Source organism: Entelurus aequoreus, linkage group LG23 (genome assembly GCF_033978785.1).
Source record: "Entelurus aequoreus isolate RoL-2023_Sb linkage group LG23, RoL_Eaeq_v1.1, whole genome shotgun sequence".
NCBI lineage: Eukaryota > Metazoa > Chordata > Actinopteri > Syngnathiformes > Syngnathidae > Entelurus > Entelurus aequoreus.
In genome coordinates, this window is record NC_084753.1 from 1,651,105 (window position 1) to 1,663,161 (window position 12,057).

Sequence of the window (12,057 nt, forward strand, 5' to 3'; positions counted from 1 at the left end):
GGCATTTATATTTAACCTTTGTATTTAACAAATAGATTTAACATTTGGATATAGATTTAATATTCATATTTAGATTTAACAGTTATATTTAAAATGTATATTAAACACTTAAATATTTTTTTTAATTTGGATTTAATATTCATAATCAGATTCAAAATGTATATTTAGGTTTAATATTTGGATTTAGATTTAATGTTTAGATGTAACAGTTAGAATTAATATTTGCGTTTAACATTTATATTTCACCTTTAGATTTAACATTTCGATTTCGATTTGATATTTATATTTAAATACAATATTTATATTTAGGGTTAACTTTAATATTTACATTTTCATTTATTTTTAACATTTAGATTTACAACTGGCATTTATATTTAACCTTTATATTTAACAAATACATTTAAAATGTGGCTATAGATTTAATATTCATATTTAGATTCAAGAGTTATATTTAAAATGTATATTTAACATTTAAATAAAAAATTTAGATTTGGATTTAATATTCATATTCAGATTCAAAATGTATATTTAGGTTTAACATTTGGATTTAGATTTAATGTTTAGATGTAACATGTATAATTAATATTTGAGTTCAACATTTATATTTCACATTCAGGTTTAACGTTTACATTCACCATATAAATTGATCATTTGTATTTAAAATGTAAATTTACATTCAACATTTAGTTTTTAAGATTTAGATTTAGGTTTAACTACTAGCTGTAACATTTATATCTATATTTAATATTTAGATTCAACATTTAGATTTCACATTTAAATTGTATCTATAGATTCAACATTTAGATTCACCATATATATTCAACTCTTATATTCAACATTTAACTTTAACATTTTGACTTAACATTCAATTTAAAATTTGGATTCATTTACTTTTAAAAACATTTTGCTCTTAGTCACCTATAGGCAAATTCACAAAATGATCCTATGATCATGACATCTAAAGTCAAAGTATCAGTATCTGCGATACTCTTTACTTGGTTTCGGATTGATACCAAAATCAACCTTCTTACAATGCAGCAACCTTTTGAAAATACTGAATACATTTAAGAAAATTATCAGCAAAAAGTTGTATTTAAAAAAACCTGACTTTTTTATTTATTTATTGTATTTCTTTGTTATTATTTTTTGTCTCTTTAATACAGGGGTGTCCAAACTTTTTTCCACAAAGGGCCACGCACTGACGAGTCAAAGCATGCGTGGGGCCGTTTTGATATTTTATTTTGTAACAAAAAAGAAAAGAAAAAAAGAATCTAAAACAAACATACATTTACAGACAAAACAATGTGTCTGCTTTGTATTAATATTAGTATTAAAATTAGCTACCATATTTGCTAATTATAATTACATTTTTACTGTTGTTTTTTTGTCTGATTTTATTTTGACAACATGCCGCGGGCCAAAAAAACTTGTGATGCGGGCCACAAATGGCCCCCGGGCCACACTTTGGACACCCCTGCTTTAATAACTTGATCGCATGTAGGGGTGCAACTGAAACAGTTGCTGACGTCCGCCGAGAAGGCGCCTCGGTCTGTGAGGACCTTGCTCGGGGCCACAGGCCCCTGCAGACCAACAAATAATGCATACACTGCATAGTAGATTTATATTGCATCTGGATGCTGCAGAGGTGCAAGAGGGACCATCAAATGCTGCAGGCACTTGTTCAAATCCACCTACCTAACTCTCACATCTGGATCCTGTGTGTGTGTGTGTGTGTGTGCGTGTGTGTGTGTGTGTGTGTGTGTGTGTGTGTGTGTGTGTGGCGCCTTACATTGAATAGAGTGTAAATTGAATTCCCCCTCTGGGTTATGAATAAATACTGTCAATACATCCATCCTTCTACACAGCTGTTCTATGCAGGGTGATGGTAAAGTAGGGAAGGGATTCATACTGCCCTATTATTCCTTGGTGGATCTGGAAGAGGAGGGGTTAATCCAGTGGTTCTCAAACTTTTTTTGTGATCCCCCACTTTGGACAAGGGGGAGTTTTCAAGCCCCACCTGCCCCCATCGCCCCAACAGAACGCTAATGCCAAGCTTAACATTTTCAAATTTATCGAACATCAAGTAACATCAAGTTTTATACATTCAAACTCAATAACATAAAATAAAATCAAGTTCAATAATAAATAAAATAACTGTGCAGCTGTGGTATAACTTGCATCAAGTTCAATATCAAATAAAATAACTTGCATCAATTCAATAATAAATCAAAAAAAGTGTTATAACTTGCATCAAGTTCAATAATAAATCAAATAACTTGCATCAAGTTCAATAATAAATAAAACAAAAGTGTTATAACTTGCATCAAGTTCAATAATAAATAAAACAAAAGTGTTATAACTTTCATGAAGTTCAATAATAAATCAAAAAAAGTGTTATAACTTGCATCAAGTTCAATAATAAATCAAATAAAAGTGTTATAACTTGCATCAAGTTCAATAATAAATCAAATAACTTGCATCAAGTTCAATAATAAATGAAAATAAAAGTACCACTTTGCAATCTTTGCCAAAAAAAGGAGGACAGGGCAAGTGAACATGAGTTTTACAGTACTCCAGCATTAGTGGCTGCAATGAGCCTGTTTTGCACTGCACAGCTTTTCAAATGGGGTTTGCAGGCTTGACACTGCCACTGTTAAAACCTCATTGAATTCGGGGCTGAGCTGCCTTGACGCGAGTGTTTCCCGGTGAATGACACATTGTGTCCAATGCGCATTTGGCGCAACCCTCTTTATTAGAGCCTGCAGCCCGTTTCTTGACTTTGCCATGCGCGCCATCAGAGCAAAAGCCCACACAGTTTTCCCATTTAAGGTCGTGTTCTTTGAGGAAACTGTCCATTATCTTGAACAGCTCATCAGCAGTGGCTCTATTTTTTATGTATTTGCAAAACAGAAAATCCTCGCACAGTGACTCGCCATTCACAAAGCTTCCGCTTAGCCCCGCCCCCATTAGTTACTGTTGCTATGTCTGTAAAATTTCGCTCCTACCTAGAAATGTAAAGCCTACAGGAAAAATAAGTAATTTACATTTATCTATATAGCGGATTTCACAGACAGAATCACAAAGTGAAAATGAATGAATGAAATGAATGAAAGCATAGTAAAAAAAAAAATCAAAGACTATAATAATAAAAAAATAAAAAAACCAAAGTGAAATTTCCTCCCGTTGCTCGCGCCCCACCTGTCATGTCTCTATTCCCCACCAGTGGGGCGCGCCCCACACTTTGAGAAACGCTGGGTTAATCCATTTTGCAATGCGGTCTGCTGAAAATAATGGAAAACGCCACTCTACACAGCAACTGTGGTCAAAGATGGAATTGCCACAAAACACATTTTAAGATAGTCAACACTCTACTGCCATCTGGCGGATGAAATGGATAGTGCACCCCCCCCCCCCCCCAATGTGTCACGTTTCATGTGTCAGGTAAACAGGGACGAATGGGGCCATATGAAACCAATGAACAGTTTTGTTTATTTGTTTCGGACATGCTTAACAAGTTCCATTAAGGAACATCACATATTACATTGAACAATTTACCAGAAAGAACCATTTTTAATCCAACTCCTTTTTAACACCATATATTTATATTAGAGAGGTCCGATAATGGCTTTTTTGCCGATATCCGATATTCCGATATTGTCCAACTCTTAATTACCGATTCCGATATCAACCGATACCGATACATACAGTCGTGGAATTAACACATTATTATGCCTAACTTTGTTGTGATGCCCCGCTGGATGCATTAAACAATGTAACAAGGTTTTCCAAAATAAATCAACTCAAGTTATGGAAAAAAATGCCAACATGGCACTGCCATATTTATTAATAAAGTCACAAAGTGCATTATATTTTTTAATATGCCTCAAAACAGCAGCTTGGAATTTGGGACATGGAGCATGAGGAGGTTGAGGGTGGGCGGGGTTGGGGGGGGGGGCGGAGTTAAAGTGGAGGGGGTAGGGGGTAGCGGGGGGTGTATATTGTAGCGTCCCGGAAGAGTTAGTGCTGCAAGGGGTTCTGGGTATTTGTTCTGTTGTGTTTATGTTGTGTTACGGTGCGGCTGTTCTCCCGAAATGTGTTTGTCATTCTTGTTTGGTGTGGGTTCACAGTGTGGCGCATATTTGCAACAGTGTTGAAGTTGTTTATACGGACACCCTCAGTGTGACCTGTATGGCTGTTGACCAAGTATGCCTTGCATTCACTCTTGTGTGTGAAAAGCCGTAGATATTATGTGATTGGGCCGGCACGCGAAGGCAGTGCCTTTAAGGTTTATTGGCGCTCTGTACTTCTCCCTACGTCCGTGTACACAGCGGCCTTTTAAAAAGTCATAAATCGTACTTTTTGAAACCGATACCGATAATTTCCGATATTGCACTTTAAAGCATTTATCGGGCAATAATATCAGCAGTCCGATATTATCGGACATCTCTAATTTATATATTTATATCATATAGAAAAACAAGAAAAAAATTGCAATTTTCATATATTCTTTACCGACATCATTTACATTATTGCGTATTAAACAATGTTTGTACTCATAATGTTTAAGTCAATTTTCTATATTAATTTTATCTGTACGGAGGTTTATTTGTCACCGAATTTATGTAACTGAATTATTCGCGTTTGAATTTTGTAAACTGAATTTTTTTATGCCAATAATTTCATTAGATAAAAATATTTGAGCAACATTTGTATGTTTGCAACTTCAGTTTGTAAAAATACAGTGTAAAAAAAAAAAAAAAAAATCAGTTTGTCAAAATTCAGAGCACAAATATTTGTTGCCTCAAAACCCTAAAACCCTCTAAATAATATAATAAACATGTGACAATGAATTATGACTGAAGCAATTGATCCCGCCCCGTAACCAGCCAATGAGGTGTCAAGTTTACAGTCACCTGACACTGCATTTTTTTTTACACAGTTAATTTTAAAACACTGTAAAACTTTTGTAAAAACATGCATTTTCCTCACAAATGCTGACTCAATGAAATTGTCAGCATAGTTTGACGGAATGCATAAAACGTTGTTAGATAAATTCTGCGTCCGACACAAGTTATATTATACGACCATGCATACGGCTTTTAAATGCTTGGAATCCATCATACGATACATAATTTGAATTTCGTGTCTTCGATTTTTTTTGGAAAACACTAGTTTTTATCGACTCTCCACAGGCTTGACTGTCTTGTATGGAAGCCTGCGACTGAGTGCCTCATACATAACTGCTGTGTCACGTGGTTTAGTTTGATGAAGAGTGCATTTATTGATGCATAAATTAATATTCTGCCTGGTTGACTGTTCTAATTGTGTTCTTCTTAAACGTGCCACACGCTGCCAGCCTTAATTTCCTATTTATCGTATCCAGTTGATACAAAAGTGATTTGAAGCAGTCGGAAAATAAGTTGTGTAGAAACACTACAGCAGGGGTGTCCAAACTTTTTCCACTGAGGGCCGCGCACTGAAAAATCAAAGCAAGCGGGGGCCATTTTGATATTTTTTTAAATTTTAAAAACCAATACAATATATGTATAAAAAAGATACATTTAGGCCTCCACTCCGACTTGATCCCGGGGACCCCAAAAGGTTTTGGTCAAAAAAAATATTACAAATGTGTCATTATTTAGTATTATTATTATTATTATTATTATTATTCAAGGTTTAAATCTTTAGATCAACATTAGGTCTATCTGTCAATATAACGCTTTTAAAGATTTAAGTTGTATGCCATTTTTGTCAAGGAAAACCGCGTTTTTTTATGGAAAAAAACACAAAATATGCAATATTTTCCCCAAATAAAATTTTAAAGTGGAATATTTGAGATTATATATTAATTGGAGTCTTAAAAAGGTCAATAACTCATGACAACATTGATTTTAATTCATAATTTTTGGAGCAATGACACTTGAAGTCCTACTGAAAGCCACTACTACCGACCACGCAGTCTGATAGTTTATATATCAATGATGAAATCTTAACATTGCAACACATGCCAATACGGCCGGGTTAACTTATAAAGTGACATTTTAAATTTCCCGCGAAACTTCCGCTTGAAAACGTCTATGTATGATGACGTATGCGCGTGACGTCACGACGGCAACGGAAGTATTCGTACCCAATGTGTCACCATACAAACTGCTCTGTTTTCATCGAAAAATTCCACAGCATTCTGGACATCTGTGTTGGTGAATCTTTTGCAATTTGTTTAATGAACAATGGAGACTGCAAAGAAGAAAGTTGTAGGTGCGATCGGTGTATTAGCGGCGGACTGCAGCAACACAACCAGGAGGTTGTGTTGTGTTTGAGCTGGATAGCAGACGCGCTACCGTGAGTACAGCCTTGGCTTCCAAACATTTGATCGCTTGCCCGTACGTGCGTGTCGCTATGTGCATGTCACGTACGTAACTTTGGGGAAATATATGTTTCTTGCCGACTCTGATGGCGGCCGGGGTGTCGTCGAAAGCTACAACGCCCGCCGCCGCTCCGTTGATATGTTAGCTTCAATTGTTAAGCTTCGCCAAGCTGGAAATTATTAACCGTGTAGTTACATGTTCATGGTTTAATAGTATTTTTGGTCTTCTGTCTATCCTTCCTGTCAGGTTTTTTTTTTAATTTTGTTTCTATCTGCATTTAAGCACGATGCTATCACGTTAGCTCCGTAGCTAAAGAGCTTCACCAATGTATTGTCGTGGAGATAAAAGTCACTGTGAATGTCCATTTCGCGTTCTCGACTCTCATTTTCAAGAGGATATAGTATCCGAGGTGGTTTAAAATACAAATCTGTGATCCACAATAGAAAAAGGAGAGAGTGTGGAATCCAATGAGCCAGCTTGTACCTAAGTTACGGTCAGAGCGAAAAAAGATACACCCTGCACTGCACTCTAGTCCTTCACTCCAACGTTCCTCATCCACAAATCTTTCATCCTCGCTCAAATTAATGGGGTAATCGTCGCTTTTTCTGTCCAAATCTCTCTCGCTGCATTGTAAACAATGGGGAATTGTGAGGAATCCTTCCTCCTGTGACATCACACTACTTCCGGTACAGGCAAGGCTTTTTTTTATCAGCGACCAAAAGTTGCGAACTTTATCGTCGTTGTTCTATACTAAATTATTTCAGCAAAAACATGGCAATATCGCGAAATGATCAAGTATGACACATAGAATGGATCTGCTATTCTCGTTTAAATAAAACACATTTCATTTCAGTAGGCCTTTAAAAAAAAAAAAGTCCCACTAAAGTTATTGGGGATCCAAAATGGTACTGTTCAGTAAAGTTTAAAAAAATAAATCCAACATTTTTTAAAATGTTTACCACAATAGTCTCAAGATCAACTTCAGATCTATCGGTCAATTATAAGTTTTATTGTTGTTTGTTTGTTTGTTGTAGGCCCTTCTTTAAAAAACTTTGTTTTTTAAATGGCAACCAAAAAAACATTTTCCCCCCATAATATCTCAAAGTGGAATATTTAATGTGAAGTAAACGGAGCCTTGAATAGCTCAATAATTCATAATGACATTGATTTTGATTCATTATTATTTTTTAAAGAAAGAAACAGCCTGCATGGCAGCTTTGTGTTATTAGAGTAAATAATGCAACATTTGCTTGTTACATTTCACTTGTTTGCTCTTTTATACCACTTTTTATATTTATTTATTTATTTTTCATCGTATTTTTAGAATGTGCCGTGGGGCCGTTAAAAAATAACCTGCGGGCCGCAAATGGCCCCCGGGCCGCACTTTGGACACCCCTGTACTACAGAGTATTAAAGTGACGTTTGCATCACATGACTACAGGAGGTCTACTTACTAGGGGTGTCGAAGAAAAAAAAATTGATACTCAGATTAATCGCGATTCTTATTTGTAAAGATTCTTAATCGGTTCAAACAATCAAAAAATCGATGTTTTATTGTTTTTCTCAATCTGTCCTGTCCAGCTCCTCAGGAAAATCATATTGTTGATGTGTCCAAACTACGGCCCGCGGGCCAAATGCGGCTCGCCAACGTGGACAAATTTTAATAAGGAACCTTACTCACAGGGAGATTGCAATCATTTCAGCAGTTTGACTATTTTGATGCAGGTGTTTTGTCGCCATTTAGTGTACAACATGAGTAATGCAGGTCAATGACTTGTAATTATGAGCTGAATTAGAGTATGCACTGCATTTACTTATGTGCAAACAACCTCTCCTAGTCATGGTGCAGTCCAACCAACACAAAATGGCAACAGACATGGTCACACAATACACAACCTGCTTAAGAGTTGTGTGGATTTCCCTACTAACCTACTTTCAAATCCAGAAAACAACATACGGAAGAAAAAATACAGATGTATCAAAGGGTGCGTACCCACAAATCCACGCACATTTATTTGTTACATCGATATCAACTAGGAATTGAGCCCAGAAGTTTGCTTGATAGAGGCACTCCCAGACCCCGCCTCTTTATAAACACGCAAATCATATTAAAAGTGTCTTCAATTTTGGCCTGCGAGTTGTCATGTCTTACCCACTGGGAGATTGCATTAATTTAGATAGTCTGACATTTTTGATGCTGTCATTGTAATGCAGCTCAATGACCTTTAATTAGGATTGGAGTCAAAGTGTTCGCAGCATTTACTCATATGACACAATGCAAACAACCTTCCCTAGTCATGGTGCAAAAAACCTGAACGAAACGTAGTATTCCAACAAACATAAAATGTCAACAGACACGGTCACACATAACACAACCTGCTCACTGAACTCTGTGGACATTACAAAAAACATATATATATATATATATATATATATATATATATATATATATATATATATATATATATATATATATATATATATATATATATATATATATATATATGTTGCTTTCGGTTTTTAGCTCAATGCGGCCCCCAAGTCAAAAAGTTCGGACACCCCTGGTTTATACAGTAGCCTGTTCACAGCCAGATTAGAGTTTGCCAGTTGAAGTAGTAATTGTCCACAGCCCACAGCCAGAGATCGACACAATCCTGTCCCTCCCACCACCTGAACTGATAAAGTTAACACAAAAAGGAGAATGCAGAGAAAAAAAACCCTATTCCGTTTCCATTCCTAAGCCTAACCCGTGTCACACATTTTTGGTCTTTGGAAGGAGGGCAGACTACCTAAAAGGGAAGTCATGCATTCGCAGGGAGAACAATGAACCTGTGACCTTCTTGTGCAGGGTTGGCAGAAGTTGCTTCCACGGTCATGTTGTTCATCGTTTATTCCTCTGATTCGGTGGGTATCGTCCGCTTCTTCTCCTCTGCACTCACTTTCTCAGTTCTTGCGGTTGGAGGTCAGGATTGTGTCAATCTCTGTCTGTAGGCGTTGGACAATCACTACTCCGACCAAACTACTTGTAAGTTGAGGTACAACCGTATTTTGCAACTGTTTTGTTTGAAGTTGCGAGCATGAATTGGAGTTACTAGCCTCCGCACGCCTTGTTGAAGTAGTGATTGTCCACAGTCCACAGCCAGAGATCGACACAATCCTGTCCCTCCCACCACCTGAACTGATAAAGTTAACACAAAAAGGAGAACGCAGAGAAAAAAAAACCTATTCGGTTTCCATTCCTAAGCCTAACCCGTGTCACACATTTCTGGTCTTTGGAAGGAGGGCAGACTACCTAAAAGGGAAGTCATGCATTCGCAGGGAGAACAATGAACCTGTGACCTTCTTGTGCAGGGTTGGCAGAAGTTGCTTCCACGGTCATGTTGTTAGTCGTTTATTTCTCTGATTCGGTGGGTATTGTCCGCTTCTTCTCCTCTGCACTCACTTTCTCAGTTCTTGCGGTTGGAGGTCAGGATTGTGTCAATCTCTGGCTGTAGGCGGTGGACAATCATTACTCCGACCAAACTATTTGTAAGTTGAGGTACAACTGTATTTTGCAACTGTTTTGCTTTAAGTTGCGAGCATGAATTGGAGTTACTAGCCTCCGCACGCCTTGTTGAAGTAGTGATTGTCCACAGCCCACAGCCAGAGATCGACACAATCCTGTCCCTCCCACCACCTGAACTGATAAAGTTAACACAAAAGGGAGAACGCAGAGAAAAGAAACCCTATTCCGTTTCTATTCCTAAGCCTAACCGGTGTCACACATTTCTGGTCTTTGGAAGGAGGGCGGACTACCTAAAAGGGAAGTCATGCATTCGCAGGGAGAACAATGAACCTGTGACCTTCTTGTGCAGGGTTGGCAGAAGTTGCTTCCACGGTCATGTTGTTCGTCGTTATTTCTCTGATTCGGTGGGTATTGTCCGCTTCTTCTCCTCTGCACTCACGTTCTTGCAGTTGGAGGTCAGGATTGTGTCAATCTCTGGCCGTAGGCGGTGGGCAATTATTACTCCGACCAAACTACTTATAAGTTGAGGTACAACCGTATTTTGCAACTGTTTTGCTTTAAGTTGCGAGCATGACTTGGAGTTACTAGCCTCCGCATGCCTTGTTGAAGTAGTGATTGTCCACAGCCCACAACCAGAGATCGACACAATCCTGTCCCTCCCACCACCTGAACTGATAAAGTTAACACAAAAGGAGAACGCAGAGAAAAGAAACCCTATTCCGTTTCTATTCTTAAGCCTAACCCGTGTCACACATTTCTGGTCTTTGGAAGGAGGGCAGACTACCTAAAAGGGAAGTCATCCATTCGCAGGGAGGACAATGAACCTGTGACCTTCTTGTGCAGGGTTGGCAGAAGTTGCTTCCACGGTCATGTTGTTCATCGTTTATTCCTCTGATTGGGTGGGTATCGTCTGCTTCTTCTCCTCTGCACTCACTTTCTCAGTTCTTGCAGTTGGAGGTCAGGATTGGGTCAATCTCTGGCTGTAGGCGGTGGACAATCATTACTCCGACCAAACTATTTGTAAGTTGAGGTACAACCGTATTTTGCAACTGTTTTGCTTTAAGTTGCGAGCATGAATTGGAGTTACTAGCCTCCACACGCCTTGTTGAAGTAGTGATTGTCCACAGTCCACAGCCAGAGATCGACACAATCCTGTCCCTCCCACCACCTGAACTGATAAATTTAACACAAAAAGGAGAACGCAGAGAAAAAAAACCTATTCGGTTTCCATTCCTAAGCCTAACCCGTGTCACACATTTCTGGTCTTTGGAAGGAGGGCAGACTACCCAAAAGGGAAGTCATGCATTCGCAGGGAGAACAATGAACCTGTGACCTTCTTGTGCAGGGTTGGCAGAAGTTGCTTACACGGTCATGTTGTTCGTCGTTTATTTCTCTGATTCGGTGGGTATCGTCCGCTTCTTCTCCTCTGCACTCACTTTCTCAGTTCTTGCGGTTGGAGGTCAGGATTGGGTCAATCTCTGGCTGTAGGCGGTGGACAATCATTACTCCGACCAAACTATTTGTAAGTTGAGGTACAACCGTATTTTGCAACTGTTTTGTTTGAAGTTGCGAGCATGAATTGGAGTTTCTAGCCTCCGCACGCCTTGTTGAAGTAGTGATTGTCCACAGCCCACAGCCCACAGCCAGAGATCGACACAATCCTGTCCCTCCCACCACCTGAACTGATAAAGTTAACACAAAAACGAGAACGCAGAGAAGAAAGATAGATAGATAGTACTTTATTGATTCCTTCAGGAGAGTTCCCTCAGGAAGAAGAACCCTAATCCGTTTCCATCTCCAAGCCTAACCCGTGTCACATATTTCTGGACCTTGGAAGGAAGGCAAATGGGTATTTTTGTGTGTTGGTATCGACTTGATATCGAAGGATACTTTTGACAAGCCTACATCTGACAACCATTTGTTGTTATCCCCACAAACTAATTCCAAATGGCTAACTGTGTTGGTTATTTCAACCTCGGTTGACTGCATAAACCGTCGCCAATCATGTGGTGCTGAAAGCAGATGTTTGGCAGACGTGCGCTCATTAATAAACAGCATGCGCACACATGCCGGCGTGCAGATGCTCGCACAAATCCCCACAACCACAGCAACATCAGGCTCTCGCACTGACATCCCTTTTCAAAGCCGCTGGTTGATATTTATGCCGTCACGTCTTGAAACCAA

At 38.5% G+C, this 12,057-nt stretch overlaps 1 long non-coding RNA gene across 1 annotated transcript in view; it reads left to right on the forward strand.

The window, feature by feature from the left end:
* LOC133640473 (uncharacterized) overlaps positions 1-8,410 on the forward strand; it is a 117,903-nt gene extending 109,493 nt beyond the window's left edge. Inside the window, exon 4 of the long non-coding RNA XR_009824164.1 lies at positions 7,950-8,410. This is a non-coding gene — a long non-coding RNA (uncharacterized LOC133640473). The remainder of the gene's footprint in view (positions 1-7,949) is intronic.
* Positions 8,411-12,057: the final 3,647 nt, after the last annotated feature.